The following is a 20,105-nucleotide window of genomic DNA, read 5'->3' as shown; positions in this document are numbered from 1 at the left end:
CTCGCAGTCACACTTGACGCAGCAAGTAAGACTGTGCCACACATAGTTAAAGGGGCCAAAGTGGTGCCCAAGGGACACACCCATGCACAAGTGCACTGTGAGTGGAATGCAAGACAGATCCTAATTCCAAGAGGAAAAGTGCCAACTTTGAAACTGATGAAACATGGATGTTGCATGGACCAAAATTAACATTGTCTCTCTCACACACAGGTCAACGTCGTGGTTCACCCCCCAACAGTGGGGGGGAAGACTCACAGGACCCGGATCTGCGGGAGCCCGATCCCACCGGCAGCGACGACTCTCACCACTCTGTGGACGACCCCGACCGACCTGGCACCTCTGGTGTCCAACCACCTGCAGCACCAGCACCTGCAGCACCTGCATCAGGTACAACAGTATTCGAGCTTCCATCCTCCTTCTCTATTACAGAACTTGCCTTTCTCACAACTGTTACGCACCAAAAGAATCACATCAGACCCCAACCAGCTAGAAAAAGCTCTCTCTGAGCAAAACTTGAAGTTTCACGAACGGGGTTATCCAGAACAAGTTCTCAAAAAAGCAGTGGAGAAAACGAATCTTAAAGATCGCAGTGAGTTACTCAGATCTCAGCCCACGAGCAGCCAAAACAGACAAGTTTTTGTTTCTAAATATTCTATCACGTCTCCTGCAATTAGTAAAATCATCAAAAAGAGGTGGGAGATACTTCAACAAGAACCAGACTTCAATGGTTTATTCCAACAGCAACCCCTGTTTGCATACAAGCGGAGTAGAAACATCAAAGAACTGTTGAAACAATCAGTAGTCACAGACATTACACCATTTTCAGGGATGCAGAAATGCTACAATTGCGTGAACTGCAATAATGTTATGCAAGGTAACATCATCAACCATCCACACACTGGGAAATCTATTAAACTCAAATACAGTGGAGACTGTAATAGCTTGAATGTTATTTACACCATTAAGTGTCCATGCAGATTGTTATATGTGGGCAAAACATCTTGTAAAACCAAAATCCGCATATCAGAACACAAAAGCACTATTCGCACAAAGAATCAAAAATCCCATTTAGTTCTACATTGGATGGAACATCAACACACCATAGCACAATTAAAATTCACAATTCTTGAAATGGTACCTTTTAACACTCATTCAGACACAGCCAAACTCTTGGCCCAAAGAGAGGTATGGTGGGTTAAATTTTTAAATACACTGGTACCAGCAGGATTGAACGATAAATTGGAACTTGTGTGCTTCTTGTAACCAGCATAGACCATGGGAATTGTATTCTCAATGAATGTGTATAGATTGTAAGTACTGTCCTCACGTTCTCTTGGTGGTGGGATCTATTTCCATCTCATAATTTCACTACTAGTTGAGCAACATCTCATCCTTCAGTCACTTCGTTTTTTCCATAAATAATTTTTTTTTTTCACAGTCCGCACATTTTATTCATCATTCTCATTGAATTCACATTGCATAGATTCCACACATAGTACGCCATTTTGGATTGGGCATAACATTTTTTTAGCATCCACAGTACCAGTTTCTTGGTCGTATCCGCGTAGAAGCATGTCTACACTTTTTCTGCACCGTAGGGTCGATTAGCGTTTTGTACATTACATTACAGGAACGGGGTTACATTGGGTTGACAAGTACAAAGGTGCACAGTTTTGCCATCATGAGGCTTTTAGCGCCATTTTAGCATTGGTTGAGTTAATCACAAATCAGAGTTACTGATCTAGCGTATAATTCATAGTTGAACACACTTTACGTTCCGCGAACTTTGCAACATGTTCACGGCCAGTTTTAACGGGCCATCTTAAGATGGATTCAATTTTCATCAGGCCAACATGAATTTTAGTCCTTCCTTAATCTCGGCGGCTCACGCATGCCCCGCGCATCCGCCTATAACAGTCCGGAAGCGTTTCATTACAAGATGGGCGAGCGCGTTTTTACACGGAGCTCGTCTTTACATTTCAGGACTTTGAAGAGTTTCGGAGGGCTACGCGAGGTAGGCACATTTACACTTCAGTATGCAGGAACTTAGCGTGTTGCTAGATAGGTCGGGGGCTTTACGTGGGGGGAGCAGGCATCTTGAGTTATTCCGCTTTTTGTTTACAGGCTGTTTTCACATGACCTAAGGAAGGCTTGTTTTTTCGTGATCCCCACTCCAATACCGAGTTGTCCTTGGCACACTCTGAGGTAAATATGGTGACTTCCTTTAACAAGATAGAGTAATTAAACGCCATTGTACCAGAATATAGCGTTTTTACCAAATCACATTGCCATTCTTTGTACATAGGCTATTGCAAGGATCTGAAGCAGACCCCAGCACTGCTACGCATTTTTTCTCCCTTTGACTGCATTAGGAGAAGCTTGAACCCATTTATCTTGAAATGCTAAATTCGACAGTTTTCACGTAAGGGTTCTTTTATGTATTTTCTATTGGGCTTCAGGTGGTGTTTCACTGGATCATAACCATTAACAGTGGCATGTAGTGGTCAATTTTTGGAATCGAATATGTTTTTTCATATCCGGCTTCTTAAGCCAACACACCCACGCACAGGTTCATTTCTCTACTTCAACCTCACTTTCGGTGCATGTGTAGGACAAGTACAGGCACGATCAGACCTCTCTGGAATGTTAGACGATGTTATCAAAATAATTTTTTTACTAATAGAAATGAAAATGAAGGAAGACATTTGTTCATTTTATTTAATTTTTTCTTTTATATACAGGCCCCTGAAGAAGGGATTGCTGTAAATCCCGAAATGCATTGGGCTATTTTCAACATCTACTGTCATGATGCATAACATTTTGGAATTTTGTATCTGCATTGTTCAATGTGTATTTACAAGGAATTTATAATTATTGCTCATTTACAATGTTTATTCATTACATCATTGATGACAATACTTTATTTATTTTGTGGGTTTGGAGGCTCATGAATTAAATGAGTTGAAACCAACACAACAATTGTTTACATTCATGGTTTACTTCATTCATCAGCAACAAGCATAGGTTCAGTGGAGTACATACTGAGGTACTTTTAGCAGTGCAATCGGTATACAGTTGCTTCGGCACCTGTTACTTTCACAACTGTGCCAACCACCACCCCCACTCCTGCCACATCCCAGGAGACACCCAGGATCCCTGCCCCACCACCACAATGCAGCCAGGCTGGCCAGGAGGGACACGGTGTCCCGGGCACCCAGGAGGAGGCAGGCGACAACGCCAATGCCACCCCTCAGGGGTCCCGGAGACCCGATGTACCCACAAGGGCAGGCCAGGTGCAAGTGGGCAGGGGTGGTGGGAGTGGAGGACGCCGGAGGCGCGAGCCTGACCAGTTGGCTGGGGAACCGGTATATTCCCATGTCCGTAACATCCTGGACACATACCGGCAGGACACCACGGGCATGGGCCAGGTTGTGTCCACCCTCAATGAGATCAAGGGGACCCTCGATGAGATAAAGACCCAGCAGGCCCAGCAACATGCCGAGCAACATGCCTGTCTTCTGCAACACCAACGGAGGATGGAGGACAGACAGGCTGAGCAAGTGACGGTGTTCCAGGGGATTCATGATACACTCCGTCGGATGGCCGACAACATGGGCAACACTCCCTGTGCCAGACGGCGTAGAACATCACCACCCACAGGGAGGGATCAGGAGGAGGAGGAGACATCCGACGGAGCATCCCAAACATCGTCACGCCCTGCTTCTGAGGGTCCCCGCAGGAGGCCGGGTCGTCCACGGAAAGGACCGAGAGGGTCGGCGCTACATCACCATCTCCCAGGACACCTGGCCTGGCACCTGGCCCACTGGAGCAACAGCATCAAGAGACATTCTCTGCCACATGGCCCTGCTGGTCACTGTCTGACCAATGTTGACAAAGACTGTGGCATGGACAATGAGGATTTCCAATGGCAAGGACACCAACTCCCCTACTGAACTTTGGATTCCAAACTCCCGGAAAGCCCCTCACTTTATACCCCCCCCCCCCAAAATAAAATATCACACCATGAAGAGAAGATGTCTGCTGGTTGCATTATTACCTAACATGTGTGTTGTAAAGTCTAAACATGCCTGAGTTCTCTTTTGACTTCAACCATCCACACCCTGGGGCCTGAGTCTGGCACAGGACACACGGGTCACAGTGTATTAGGCAAGACAGACATGGAGCACCATACACACCCGTGATGGGCCCAACCAGCTGAGGGGGTGGCCGCACAACCGTGCTGACAGACACATTGTGTACAGCAACAGTCATGCGCAGAGGTCAGGGATCATGTGGAGTGTCCTGGGGGGCAACCAGGTATGTGTAGACAGGTGGCAAAACCATGTCCTACAAGCTTGAGTCCGGTGGATGCAGAGAATGGAGGCCTGGCCAACGTTGGATGCATGGGGATGGCACATGTCACAATACCCACACAGTCATGGACATCATGCCCAATACACAGTCTCAGCCCACACACACAGCTTGCATCTTGCTACTCGACACATCGACACATAGCCACTATCCGGGAAAACCATGCCAGACATGCTGGATGCACCGTGGCAACACACCAGCATTGACTCAGAAGAGGCACCTTGGAGGCATAGGGACACCTTTATTAGTCATGTTTTCGGGATTGCAGAGGCAACTTGAAGTACACATGAACACTTCTTGTGGAGTAACATGTGGGTCCAACACTGGCACCCCCCTTCTGCAGCACAAATGCGTGTTAGCCATGGAACTGGCACGCAATTGTCGGCTAACAGCTAAACACCCACAGCTGCTCACGGAGAGACTGCCATACACCATTGATCCACTGATGTGGAAGTCCCACACCATGTCAAGCCAATGCTAACCGTATGTGTCCGAGGGCAGTGTCACACACATTGATGCCATCATCACAATCCACTATCCCATCACTGGTGACTGTCAACCAGTCAGACCATCTATTCAGGTGTACACAGCTGCATGTCGTGTCCCATGGTGATGCAACATGGCTGCAGAGTAACCAAATGTCAACAGGGGCAGTGTGCATACATCGTGAACAACTGCCACACCCAAAACACTCCTGATGCATCCCTTACCCTAAGGAGACTTCCAAACGTGTCCGTGCCTGTAACGCTGAGTCAGCCCACGATGACGTGTCCATGAGGAATAGCAGTGCCACAACAATGCAAGCAGCAGACGGCATGCGCAAGTACCTGAGAAGAGAGACACACAAGAAGTCAGCCACAAAAAGCACAGCCACTTGACACATGTATGGATGACAACATGCTAGGTCACAATTATGACTGGGGAAATACAACCATCACTGGCACCATCACTCCAGTGACACACCCACACACACCTCTGACTCACGTGCCATACATGCAGGTGGAGACACACATCACAACACATGCCACACGGGGACCAATGCGTGCACACTCAGACACTGGTACTCACCACTAAGCAAAGAAGTCGCGTATGAGCCGAGTTCGGATGTCCTCTTGCGGCTCCACATCCTCCACATCACTAGCCCCATTGCCAAGCCCTTCGTCCTCCACGGGTGGATGGTCCTCGTCATCTTGATCCAGGATGAGTGGCACAGCTTTCTCAACTGCCATGTTGTGCAGCATGCAGCAGACCATGAAGATTTTGCAGACCTTCGCAGGGGCATATGGGAGTGCGCCGCCGGTCTTGTGGAGGCACCAAAATCGGCTCTTCAGCAGGCCAAAAATCCTCTCTATCACTCGCCTTGTCCGGCCATGGGCAGTGTTGTAGCGGAGCTGGGCCGGCGTGATGGGGTTGCGGAGAGGTGTGAGCAGCCATGGCATGTTGGGATAGCCAGCGTCCCCTACATGGGAAGCACATGGACATCGTTAGAAGTGGTGAAGCGGTCGTGCTGGTAGGCAATGCAAAATACAGGACAGACAGACTGTACCCACCAACAACACATGCTCGTTCGTTGCGCAGCTGCATCATCATTTCAGGCATCCTGCTACGCCTCATGATGTAGGCATCGTGTGCTGATCCTGGAAAACGAGCACAGACATGTGAAATCACCATGTTGGACAGACACACCACAAGGGCATTGATGGAGTGGTAGTGCTTCCGATTGCGGTACGCTACCTCCCGTGCGTGTGGTGGTACCAAAGCTACATGTGTCCCATCTATGGACCCAATGACATGTGGCATCCCTCCCAGGGCATAGAATCCACGCTTGACCCCATTCATCTGTTCAGGGGTTGAGAACTTGATGAAGTCATCCAGGTGAAGCAACATGGCCTCTAAGAAATCATGCAGCACACGGCAGAACATGCTCTGGGACATGCCACCAACATGAGCTATGGTATTTTGAAAGGTACCCGTGGCTAGAAAATGTAGGGCTGCCATTACCTTCAGCTTGGGTGTCAGTGCCGTAGGATACCTGTGCAGCGGTTGCAGGTGTGGTGCCAGTCTCGCCGTCAACTCCAGAATCAACCGTCGTGGGAAGCGGTAGCACCGGATCCGATCATTCTCCCACATGGCAGCCAAGTCCGGCATTGCTCGGGGAAGAGGCGGCGCTCTGCAGTAATTTGGAAGTGACAAGGTAGAGTGAGTGCACCACAACAACAAATCATTTGTACTGAGCACATGTTATTCTGTCTATACACATATGCTACATACAGAGTGAGGTATGTGCCACATGCCCTGGACACGTAAGCCTGCCAGGTGACACTCCTACCAAGACCCAGCTACACACGGAGATTGAGAACCTCCCCATGCCATGCCATGGGATTAGCTGTGTCCCAGTGCAAGTGAACAGCCAGACGCAAGACAGGAGTGACATACACCCACACATCAGCAGAAGTAGGAGGCCGATTGCAGAGACTGGTAGCGGAACACTAGAGCCACAGGTCACATGACATTACACTAGGACAGCCCACACACCTTGCCATGAAGGTGCACATGTCATGACTCACCACACATTCATTGAGAGGATGCAGACATGTCCTTGTCACCCTACTCCGTGTCCCATGCATACATGCGCACCTCACATCCAAAACCACATGTGGCATGGTGTGCGGAACAGTGTGCGATGTCAATCTACACACAGACACATGTTGATTGCTGCAACAGCTGCAGCTTTTGAGGGTGCTCCAACATCAACCAAATGGGAACCCCCCACACATACATGACATAGTCACATCATGCACCGTGGGTAGTGACAAGTCAGGTGTGGTAACCCCTGTAACGGGCATCAGGGGACACTTCCGTGTGTTGGTGTCCGTGCCATGCCAGTGTCGGTCATCCCAAGTGTGCAGTACGACATGCACACATGTCCAAGGAGTCAAGGGCATGCCTGGCACACATTGCACCGTCACACATTACATCTGTACACATCTCATCATACATCTGGTGCCTTCTCGACTCAGGAGTAATGTGCCACATCACAGCCTGTCACACCTGTGCCCCACACATGTAGTAATGCACAGACAATGCCTTGAAGTCCATTCATGGACAAGTATGTCCATCCATGGACAAGTATGTCCGCCCTATTCCTTCCTGTGTGCTGCCTGTCACCACTGTGATGTGTGAAAACCATTACTGCTGCTAAGAGGGCCTGTGTACGTTCCCATATCACTATGGGAGTGCTGCCGTATGTGTACCCATCGTGATGGCGAGCGTACAGGCATGTGTACCGTCCGAACCACTACGAGTACGCATACGCAAGAACACCCATAGTGGTACGGGCCGTACACACGCCTGTACTCTCCCTATCACTATGGGTGTCCTCGCGTGTGCGTACACGTAGTGATAGTGAGCGTACAGGCATGTGTACGGCCCGTACCACTACGAGTACGCATACGCGAGGACACCCATAGTGATAGTGAACATAGGCACGCGTGTACGGGCCGTTGCTATGCATTTGGGGTGCCCTAGGGCCCCGGAACGCACCGTACCTATGTGTGAAGCTCCAAATTACATAGGGGACACATGAGGGACAAGTATTAAGGCCTACATGCATGCTGGTTGTCATGGAGACCAAGTTCAAATTTTGATATTGTTCAGGAAGGTGCACAGCAGAAGTCAGTTGGAATGAATCTACATTGTTGCAATGTGTTTGTGGGGCTGACATCATGCAGGATAAAAAAACAGATTGAGAACCCACAGACTGCTAGGTTTGAAGGGATTGGAGGAAACATAGGATGCATATGTGAGTGACCAATCACTCTGTACTCCTGTGCATGAGATGGGCCAGCAAGGCAGATATAAGGCAGCCAGGTCCCATGAGGGAGCACTTGCCTGCACATCTCTGTATTCCACGACCCAGCTGCTGCTACTGATTCCCTGGAACCATGTCAAGGGCTGTGGAGAGGTCACAGCCATTCACCCTGGAGGAGAACATGGCTTTGGTGGATGTGATCCTCCCACAGTACCCCCTGCTGTATGGGCGACCAGGTTATCAGGTGAGTTCAGTGTCCACTGGCACAGATTGTGTCCCTTTTTTGTGACTGTGACTTCTGCCATTGTGTCCAGGTGTGACACACATGCTATGTACTGTAGGGGGGGGTCCCAGGGGGGGAATGCCTGATGTCTCCCAGCAGTGCCCTGAGACAGGAGGGGTGTGTGCAGAGTCCTCCCAGCAGTGCCCAGAGACAGGAGGGGTGGGTGCCCATCACTCCCAGCAGTGCCCTGAGACAGGAGGGGTGGGTGCAGAGTCCTACCAGCAGTGCCCTGAGACAGGAGGGGTGGGGGCCTATCACTCCCAGCAGTGCCCAGAGACAGGAGGGGTGGGTGCCCATCACTCCCAGCAGTGCCCTGAGACAGGAGGGGTGTGTGCAGAGTCCTCCCAGCAGTGCCCTGAGACAGGAGGGGTGGGGGCCTATCACTCCCAGCAGTACCCTGAGACAGGAGGGGTGTGTGCAGAGTCCTCCCAGCAGTGCCCTGAGACAGGAGGGGTGGGGGCCTATCACTCCCAGCAGTGCCCAGAGACAGGAGGGGTGGGTGTGATGCACAGTGTGAGCCTGGAGCATTGCTTGTGTAGTTGCCCTCATTCCACCTGTGTCCTTTAAATGGCACGTACTGCTTTTGGCCTTCCCCCAGAGGATCATGTCCCTATGACAAAGGTGCAATGCGTTGGATGCATATTATGCCTTGTTGGAAACAGCTAATGTGTTATGATCTGTGTCCCTGTGACATGTGCCAGGTGTATTGAGGTAGTGTCACTTGTCCATCCTCACAGGTAGACGCCTCTGCCAAGGAGAAGATATGGCTGGACGCCGTCAGCGCCGTGAGGAGTGCGGATGGTCGGAAGCGGCGCCTGCCCCAGGTGAGGAAACGCTGGCAGGATATCCGGTGCTGGACGCGGAGGATCGCACGGGTCCTGCTGGGGGACTCACCTGAGAGCCATAAGAACCGCGGGCGCCGCCGTCTCTCCCACATCCAGAAACGTATCCTGGCGGTGGTCTTTCCTGACTTGGACAGGCGCCTACAGGAGATGCAGCAGCCGGAAGGGGGTAGGCACATGTGTGTGTTTGTTGTGTTTCACCAGCATTTGTAAGTGCACTGTTCCATGGATACACTTCCAGGGTTTATGGTGCTGTGCAGATCCTGTTACCCACAGTGTTGCAGGCCTCTCCTGCCTCCCTTCCCCACCTTGCAATGTGTTCCCTGGTCTCTGTGTAGTCACTCCATCACAAAGTTATGTAGCCTGACACCTTCTCCAAGTGTACAATGCCTGCAGCATCATGTGTGGGGGTGGTGTGTAACAGGTTTAGTGACCTTGCCTGTGCCCTGTCCAGTTCTGGACTTGTGGGTTCCATGTCAGTTGGCACTAATGCTGATTTCAGACATGGGAGTCAATCTCTTGAGTGCGAGGCCTTCCAGCAGGCATGTCCCATGTGGTGGCCTGTGACATGATGTGCATGAGTGTGCGTTACGCATAGTGCAGGGATGTTAGCGTGTGTTGCAGTCATTTCCATTCAGGAGCATGGAGTTGTGTGGCCACTACTGTCCCCAGGGGCATCTTTTCCTAGGTATCATGTGTGTAATCCGAGAATGTCGACAATCTCTGTGTCTACAGCATAGGTTGTGCTCTGTGCCATTGTCCCCTGGCACCATGTTTATTGACGTGAGATGTATTACAAGTGTCCACTGTCCTGGCCTGACCTGATTTTCCAAGTACATACTCACGGTGGCCATTGCCTGTGTGTCTTGTAGCAATCATCTGATGATGCCCATTTGTACATGATTCTTTGGACAGGCGCACCTTGGGTATTTGGTGTGCAATCTTGAATTATTGCATCCCATGTGTATTTCACCCAGACTAAGAGATGTAAGTGCTTCCTGTGTCTCCACAGATTTGTCTCATGTAGGGGGTGGGTGGGGCGGCCATGGCCTACATGTCAAGACCTGTCATCTCCTTGCTCGGACTGGCCAGTGTGTGATGTTTGTCTGGACATACACTCAAGGTGCAGCGTGCCAGTCAGGGTGGGCATGTTCTCAGTATTACCTATGCTGCATGTGCCTCTAGTTCCTGGATTTGGTCCCTGCTCATCCCAATTTCCTGCCACGCTGTGTGGTGCAGATGCAGTGCTGTATTGTCCCCAGGGCCTTGCTCCTCAGTCAGAATACCATGTCATCTCATTTGCTATTGTGTCATGCTCTCCATAGTTTTTCCATGGCATGGTGGGTCACACAACTGTGTCTTGCAGGGCCTACGTATGTACCTTGTTTTGTAGTTGTAACTCATCCTTTGTTTCAGGCTATGCACTGTAACCTACGTAGATTTGACTCATGTGACATATGTATACAGGTGTATGATTAATTTCTGTCTCTTCACCCTGCCCACAGCATCGTCGGGGGACACGGAGGGAGACATTGACACAGACGGCGCGGAGGGACCGAGCACCAGTGCCAGCGGTGACATCGGGGCTGGCACTTCGAGTGGGACTGAGGCGGAGGAGAGTGAAGCCGGGGACCTGTCGACTGGCACAACAGAGTATGAAGCTGACGGGTCCGAGGATGATCTCTCCGAGTGGGCGGTGGCTGCACCACCATCTGACAGCAGCCCTACATCTGGCACCGCCCCCTCCATTGGCATCAGCCGCCTCCCACGTGCTCGTGTCCCTTCCCAACGTGCCCGGTCACCACATGTTTCCTTCCTGCCAGGCACCGCACCCCCTGCCCCTGTCTCCACTGCTGCCGCCAATGCTGAGTCTGTGGACATCCAGCGGCAGTTGCAGATTGGTCAGACTGCGATCCTTAATGTCCTCCATGGCCACAGCCAGGTCCTCAACAACATGGAGGCATACTTGGAGGGCATTCATTCATCGCAGGCTGACCAACGCAACTTGCTGAGGTCCATAGACTCCACACTGACTGCAGCAGTGGGTCTCCTGCTGCGCTACGTCCCACGCCCTACCCCTGCTCCTTCCACAATTCCCACTCCCATGCCTGTCCCACATACACCCAGACGTAAGCATGCACCCACCACAACAGACACAGGCACCACACCAGCAGGGAAGGTCCGCCGCACACCTCCTGACACGCACACACAGGGTGCAGTAGGCACACCCACTGGGTCGGGGGGCAAACGTGTGACACGCAGCCAGAGTGGGAGTCCGCATTCCACCCAATCCACTCCCTCCAAATCCCCTCCCCTCAGCTCTCCTGGCCACATCTCCCCCAAAGACTCCTTCATGGCCGCTCTGTCCCTGAGCCCCACAGTGACACCACCCCGCAAGCGGTCAAGGAGGTCCCCGGTCAGGGTGCTTGAGTCCCCCCCCTGTCCACACCCTCCCCCAGTGGCGCTGCGACCCATCCCTCTGACCCCCCCCTCCTTGGGGCCTGTGGTTCCTTCGGGTGCAGGGGAGTCCCTGGAGGACCTTGCTAAGGTGTGCAGCGAGATCCTGGCCTCCGCCTTTGGCCCTGCCCCACCCCCTGTGGTGGTGTCCTCCATCCCTGCACCCACGATGCCTACCCTTCACCCTCCTGTCCCTGCGGTGCCTGTTTCTTCCCCCCACATGATGCCCTCACCCCTGTGGAAGACAACAGATTGTAACTGTGCAGGCAAGCTAGGGGACACGCATCCCACTGTGTCCCCCATACAGCTGGGACTCCTGGACTGCCCTATGGCCTTTGTTAATATTGGACTTACGTCATACTAGTTTTTTGCTCATGCTGAATAAAGCTATTTATTTTTTGCCCTTGGAACACTCCTGCATTGCTGGCATTGCTGTTGGTGGGGCTGCCACATGGTTGTGGGTGTTGGTCATGTGTTGGGTGTGTGGGAAATGTAGTAGTGTGCTGCTCATAAGGGGGACCCTGGGATCTGTGTGCCATCACACGGTGTTAGCTACCTTTCTCCATTCATGTAAGCAGTTGCTGCATGTTGCAATTGTCCCAAGGTGTATTCCTTCCTCTGTTTACCCTGACTTCTTCCCTGCAGGGTGTCCCCTGACTTTAGCACAGAGCTGTGTGTCCATTAGCTGGGTGTGTGACGTAGTCCTTCACCTTTGCACATGCATGCTGAGCGATGTCTCCACCTGCATCATTCGTGGCATCCTTGGTAGTCATTGTACTTGTGTATGTGGCCTATTGACATGACTTCATGTGTAAATGTTTTCTTTTCTGCGCTATGCATGGTATCTGTGGCTACTCCACCCTTTGCGTTCCATGGGCACTGCTGGGAGTGATGGGCACCCCCCCCTCCTGTCTCTGGGCACTGCTGGGAGGACTCTGCACACACCACTCTTGTGACTGGGCACTGCTGGGAGTGTTAGGCCCCCACCCCTCCTGTCTCAGGGCACTGCTGGGAGGACTCTGCACCCACCCCTCCTGTCTCTGGGCACTGCTGGGAGTGTTAGGCACCCACCCCTCCTGTCTCTGGGCACTGCTGGGAGGACTCTGCACACACCCCTCCTGCCTCTGGGCACTGCTGGGAGGACTCTGCACACACCCCTCCTGTCTCTGGGCACTGCTGGGAGGACTCTGCACACACCCCTCCTGCCTCTGGGCACTGCTGGGAGGACTCTGCACACACCCCTCCTGTGTCTGGGCACTGCTGGGAGGACTCTGCACACACCCCTCCTGTCTCTGGGCACAGCTGGGAGTGATAGGCACCCACCCCTCCTGTGTCTGGGCACTGCTGGGAGGACTCTGCATACACCACTCTTGTGACTGGGAACTGCTGGGAGGACTCTGCCCCCGCCCCTCCTGTGTCTGGGCACTGCTGGGAGTGATAGGCCCCCACCCCTCCTGTCTCTGGGCACTGCTGGGAGGACTCTGCACACACCACTCTTGTGACTGGACACTGCTGGGAGTGTTAGGCCCCCACCCCTCCTGTCTCAAGGCACTGCTGGGAGGACTCTGCACCCACCCCTCCTGTCTCTGGGCACTGCTGGGAGTGTTAGGCACCCACCCCTCCTGTCTCTGGGCACTGCTGGGAGGACTCTGCACACACCCCTCCTGCCTCTGGGCACTGCTGGGAGGACTCTGCACACACCCCTCCTGTCTCTGGGCACTGCTGGGAGGACTCTGCACACACCACTCTTGTGACTGGGCACTGCTGGGAGGACTCTGCACCCACCCCTCCTGTGTCTGGGCACTGCTGGGAGTGATAGGCCCCCACCCCTCCTGTCTCTGGGCACTGCTGGGAGGACTCTGCACACACCACTCTTGTGACTGGGCACTGCTGGGAGGACTCTGCACCCACCCCTCCTGTCTCTGGGCACTGCTGGGAGTGTTAGGCACCCACCCCTCCTGTCTCTGGGCACTGCTGGGAGGACTCTGCACACACCCCTCCTGCCTCTGGGCACTGCTGGGAGGACTCTGCACCCACCCCTCCTGTGTCTGGGCACTGCTGGGAGTGATAGGCCCCCACCCCTCCTGTCTCTGGGCACTGCTGGGAGGACTCTGCACACACCACTCTTGTGACTGGGCACTGCTGGGAGGACTCTGCACCCACCCCTCCTGTCTCTGGGCACTGCTGGGAGTGTTAGGCACCCACCCCTCCTGTCTCTGGGCACTGCTGGGAGGACTCTGCACACACCCCTCCTGCCTCTGGGCACTGCTGGGAGGACTCTGCACACACCCCTCCTGTCTCTGGGCACTGCTGGGAGTGTTAGGCACCCACCCCTCCTGCCTCTGGGCACTGCTGGGAGGACTCTGCACACACCCCTCCTGTCTCTGGGCACTGCTGGGAGGACTCTGCACACACCACTATTGTGACTGGGCACTGCTGGGAGGACTCTGCCCCCACCCCTCCTGTGTCTGGGCACTGCTGGGAGTGATAGTCAACCACCCCTCCTGTCTCTGGGCACTGCTGGGAGGACTCTGCACACACCCCTCCTGTCTCTGGGCACTGCTGGGAGTGTTAGGCACCCACCCCTCCTGTCTCAGGGCACTGCTGGGAGGACTCTGCACACACCCCTCCTGCCTCTGGGCACTGCTGGGTGGACTCTGCACACACCCCTCCTGTCTCTGGGCACTGCTGGGTGGACTCTGCACACACCCCTCCTGTCTCTGGGCACTGCTGGGAGGACTCTGCACACACCCTCCTGTGTCTGGGCACTGCTGGGAGGACTCTGCACACACCCCTCCTGTCTCTGGGCACAGCTGGGAGTGATAGGCACCCACCCCTCCTGTGTCTGGGCACTGCTGGGAGGACTCTGCACACACCCCTCCTGTCTCTGGGCACTGCTGGGAGTGTTAGGCACCCACCCCTCCTGTCTCAGGGCACTGCTGGGAGGACTCTGCACACACCCCTCCTGCCTCTGGGCACTGCTGGGAGGACTCTGCACACACCCCTCCTGTCTCTGGGCACTGCTGGGAGGACTCTGCACACACCCCTCCTGCCTCTGGGCACTGCTGGGAGGACTCTGCACACACCCCTCCTGTGTCTGGGCACTGCTGGGAGGACTCTGCACACACCCCTCCTGTCTCTGGGCACTGCTGGGAGTGATAGGCACCCACCCCTCCTGTGTCTGGGCACTGCTGGGAGGACTCTGCACACACCCCTCCTATTTCACAATATGTACGCTCATGGCATACACGGATGTGGGTACGCTCCATGCATTCGAGGTGGGGGTACGTGTCGTACTTACACTGTTGGGGTGGGGGTACGCTCCATGCATTCGAGGTGAGGGTACGGGTCGTACTTACACTGTTGGGGTGGGGGTACGCTCCATGCATTCGAGGTGAGGGTACGGGTCGTACTTACACTGTTGGGGTGGGGGTACGCTCATACGTACACGGGTGGGGGTATGTGTCGTACTTACACTGTTGGGGTGGGGGTACACTCCATACGTACGCAGGTGGGGGTACGGGTCGTACTTACACTGTTGGGGTGGGTGTACGCTCCATACGTACGCGGGTGGGGGTACGTGTCGTACTTACACTGTTGGGGTGGGGGTACGCTCCATACGTACGCGGGTGGGGGTACGTGTCGTACTTACACTGTTGGGGTGGGGGTACGCTCCATACGTACGCGGGTGGGGGTACGTGTCGTACTTACACTGTTGGGGTGGGGGTATGCTCCATACGTACGCGGGTGGGGGTACGTGTCGTACTTACACTGTTAGGGTGGGGGTACGCTCCATACGTACGCGGGTGGGGGTACGTGTCGTACTTACACTGTTGGGGTGGGGGTACGCTCCATACGTACGCGTGTGGGGGTACGTGTCATACTTACACTGTTGGGGTGGGGGTACGCTCCATGCATACGGGGTGGGGGTAGGGTCCGTACATATCCGTCCCCACGCTATGTGATGCTTGTGCGGCCCGTAACCAGGCCTTTGCCACGTGGGTACGAGCCGTCCCGCCATTGTTGGGGTGACGTGGGTGTGGGCGTGGTACGACTCGTACCCACGCTCTTCAGGCGTGGGTACGGGACGTACCTGTCTGGTTATGTTGCCGGTTCGCGTCGTGACGGACTTCCGTTGTGGCGGTCGCTGGCTTAGCTGGACACGCCCCCACCCCCTCGTAGTGACCAGGGCATGGGAGTCAGGTATGTCCAGGGCATGTGTGCTGTGTGACTTTGGTGGGGGGTTTGTGGCCTGCCCTGGTCCTGCCACCCCCTCCCCACCCCACTTTCCCCCTCCCTTAGTTGTTCTGACCTTCTGCGGCGTCTGCGTCCGAACCTGTAGAGGAGGTCGACTGCTATGAGGGCCGGGATGACACATAGGTTCGGGTCCATGTCTGTCCGTCGCGTACGGGTCCTCCTTGTTCGCGTCGTCCTGTCTGTCCGTCGCGTACTGGTCCTCCTTATTCGCGTCGTCCTGTCTGTCCGTCGCGTACTGGTCCTCCTTGTTCGCGTCGTCCTGTCTGTCCATCGCGTACTGGTACTCCTTGTTCGCGTCGTCCTGTCTGTCCGTCGCGTACTGGTCCTCCTTGTTCGCGTCGTCCTGTCTGTCCGTCGCGTACTGGTAGTCCTTGTTCGCGTCGTCCTGATTTCCGGGCAGTTTTTGGCAGCCGGAAAATATTCACCGTGCGGGATGACGTGGGCGCGAATCGTGATTCCTGGTTCGTGAATGGCAGGCTGCGAGCGTCCCGACGTCAGGTCGGCGCTTTCCCGGATCGCATTTGTAGGTTTATTTTGTTCGGTCGGGGTTTTTTACGATTCGTACGGAAATGGTGTTCCCGTGCGAATTGTAATTCCATGTTTGTATATTTTGACGACCGGGTACGCGTCGGACGGAGAATATGCTCCGTCCGACGGTTCGTACCCGGTTTTTACAGGATCGTGATCGGCGCCCAACTGTCTGGGATGCGATATGCATGTAAAATATTTAGTTTGTGCAGATAATCAATTAATTTCTGCTTCCCACACAGATGCCATGAAGATCGTTTTTACATGGCAATTATTGAGGGTGGCTGGCTTCCTATCTTCCTATAACTGTGCTATAAGTGATCCTGCCCCAATGAGTCATCAAAAAATAAGCTATCTTCATGATGGATGTCCCACCCACACAGGTTTTAATTAAAAAAATATATATACTTGCAGTCCCAAATATTTTCTAAAGAACCAGCCTCCAGTACTGCCGAACACCTTGGTTGTCAAATCACAAGCTTCGCTAGTTTTAATTCCACATCATTACTCTTCCTTCCACGAGTCTACACGTCCTGTCTCTTTGCTTCCCTCTTTCTCTGGTTGTGCTTCTTCTCTACTTTCTCTTTCATACATAGTTTCTTAATCTTTTCCTTCTTTTTCATACCTCCCTTCTCTCGCTTTCTGACTTTTTTTTTAGCACTATCTGATGAAAAATAAATCCTAGTCCACAAAACTAACTGTCATTGTCTATAACTGTACAAAAAGTGCTCTTGCTACCTCTAGTCTGAAAAAGGAAATCCTCAATTCAGAGCTATTCCAAGCATCCACCAAAGAGCCAGGTTGTTATCCATCCTGGAAGATCTGGAGCTGCAGCACAACACTGAATGACACTATTTCATGTCTTTGGAGATAAGTTAAGACAGTGCTTGGGTACAAACACCTTATACAACATTCCACTGGAAGTTCGCCCCACATCCTAAATATTTTCAGTCAAGATCTCTCACTTCTATTGACTTGGTTCAATGCGAAAGTAATGTGAACCCACCTTCACCCCAATTTCACTGACACTTCCGAGAAGACACTATGGGCCTCATTACGATGCCGGTCAAAATTTCCTCCTCCCAACACGACTCGGAATCGGGACCGACCGATCAAGTCATGGTCGGCAGTTCCTCCTGATCGATTACGATGCGACCGAACACTCTTCTGTCGAAGTCCCATTGTACCATATGTGAGCTCACGTTCTGCCTCACAACCGGCCCCAACACAGACTCCTATGGGGAAATGGGGTGTTATGAAAAACTCTGCACCCTGTTACGAGCACCCCATGGTACCTGCCACACAGTGCAGGGTTTTGCTGGGGGTTCCCTTAGGTACCCCCTAGGCCATCAACCATAGCCCGCAGGCTGAAGGGGGCCCTGCTAGGGGCCCCAAAAGTCACTTTCCAACAGCCTTTTGTATCGGACAGGCAGACTCCAAATGACTGTTTGAAACCGACAGTAATCGCTCTGTCAGAAATGCAGTCTGTAGAGCTGTACGATGCGGGTCCGACTGATACGAATTCTACAAGAGCTGATCGGAACTAATTCCGAAAGACCATGCGGTTTACAAACCAACCGCGAACATCATAATCTATCGGTCGAACAAAGCGGTACAAAATTAAACCCAGATCAGTTGACTGGGGGTGAGTGCTTGCATTGTTCAACACTCTGTCCATCATTTCCTTTGGTTTTTGCTTTGTTCGCCATAAGTTGGCAGGGTATGCTCAGACGTGACTGAGTCCCTTGCTCACTTTGCCACTGGATTCAAGCAAGCCTGGCTGAAGACGGCTGAAATGCCAGAAACCGGTCCTAGGAAGCTTGTTTCCGGTCCAGGGAAGACATGGCTTGGCAGTTCGGGCTGGACTGTTCCCATGAGGCACAGGGTCAGACTGATTTGCATAGGGCCATGTCTGAACTGGGGTGGCAGAGTGGGCTAAAGAACGGTGATGGATTAAACCCAGATCAGTTGACTGGGGGTGAGTGCTTGCATTGTTCAACACTCCGTCCATCATTTCCTTTGGTTTTTGCTTTGTTCGCCATAAGTTGGCAGGGTATGCTCAGACGTGAGTCCCTTGCTCACTTTGCCACTGGATTCAAGCAAGCCTGGCTGAAGACGGCTGAAATGCCAGAAACCGGTCCTAGGAAGCTTGTTTCCGGTCCAGGGAAGACATGGCTTGGCAGTTCGGGCTGGACTGTTCCTATGAGGCACAGGGTCAGACTGATTTGCATATGGCCATGTCTGAACTGGGGTGGCAAAGTGGGCTAAAGAACGGTGATGGATTAGACCCAGATCAGTTGACTGGGTGTGAGTGCTTGCATTGTTCAACACTCTGTCCATCATTTCCTTTGGTTTTTGCTTTGTTCGTCATAAGTTGGCAGGGTATGCTCAGACGTGAGTCCCTTGCTCACTTTGCCACTGGATTCAAGCAAGCCTGGCTGAAGACGGCTGAAATGCCAGAAACCGGTCCTAGGAAGCTTGTTTCCGGTCCAGGGAAGACATGGCTTGGCAGTTCAGGCTGGACTGTTCCCATGAGGCACAGGGTCAGACTGATTTGCATATGGCCATGTCTGAACTGGGGTGGCAGAGTGGGCTAAAGAACGGTGATGGATTAAACCCAGATCAGTTGACTGGGGGTGAGTGCTTGCATTGTTCAACACTCCGTCTATCATTTCCTTTGGTTTATGCTATTTTCTAATGGGCTCAGTAGGCACGTATAAAAATAGCTTTAAGCAGATGGAGGAGAAGCACTACTCTTACACTTATACGCCCTTCAGAACTATCACTTGTATCTCAAAATAGTATGAGGCAAACAGACTCCTTTGACGGCGGGACTACAGTTGCAGAACCTCCCACAAGAAATGTGATCGCATCAGAAGGTCTATTCCGAGCCAGTCATAATATTAAACAAAGCTAACAGGTACTGAGTGGCTCAAATCTTTCCATGCCTCTGATGAATCACTAGCAAAACTCAGTTCGCCAAGAGAAATCAACTAAATGAAATTCCATAAAGCGGAAGATGGGACAATTATGCCCCAGAGGAACATGAAAGTCCTCCTTCTAAGTGGTTCTCATAGGGCTCAGTTGACGCTGAATCATTTCAATTCCTGTTTGAGAACATTGAAATGTCCAGTTTCCCTTTCCCTCTCTTGGATATACCCTGCCACCTCTTTCTTGAATTATTCTTTCATGTGCTTTTAGTCTCAACCAAGTTTATTTGCCATCCCCGATTGTATACTCGGCCGATAAAAAAAGCATCCAATATTCTATGTGGAAACTAGGAATGCATCGCATAAAGCAGGTTGTTTGAGTGTAAGTTAAGAATGACTGGTGCCACCCGCACTTAGGGGCGTGGTGCCCTTAGTTGCATCTCGTGCGGGAGCTGGTCTTGTCTTTCCTTCCAGTTGGGAGTAGAAGACGCCGTAAGCGAAGGTAGTTGTTGACGTCATCAAAGTGGACAGGTGATCCCCTCCCGACAAGGATAAAAGCGGCGGGAGAGATGGGGAAGCCCTCTTTTTCCTCTCCAACGGATTCCAAGACGGCGGACCAGCAGCAA

The sequence above is a fragment of the Triturus cristatus genome, chromosome 11 (genome assembly GCF_964204655.1).
Source record: "Triturus cristatus chromosome 11, aTriCri1.1, whole genome shotgun sequence".
Classification (NCBI taxonomy): Eukaryota; Metazoa; Chordata; class Amphibia; order Caudata; family Salamandridae; genus Triturus; species Triturus cristatus.
Note: the sequence above shows the minus strand (reverse complement) of the source record.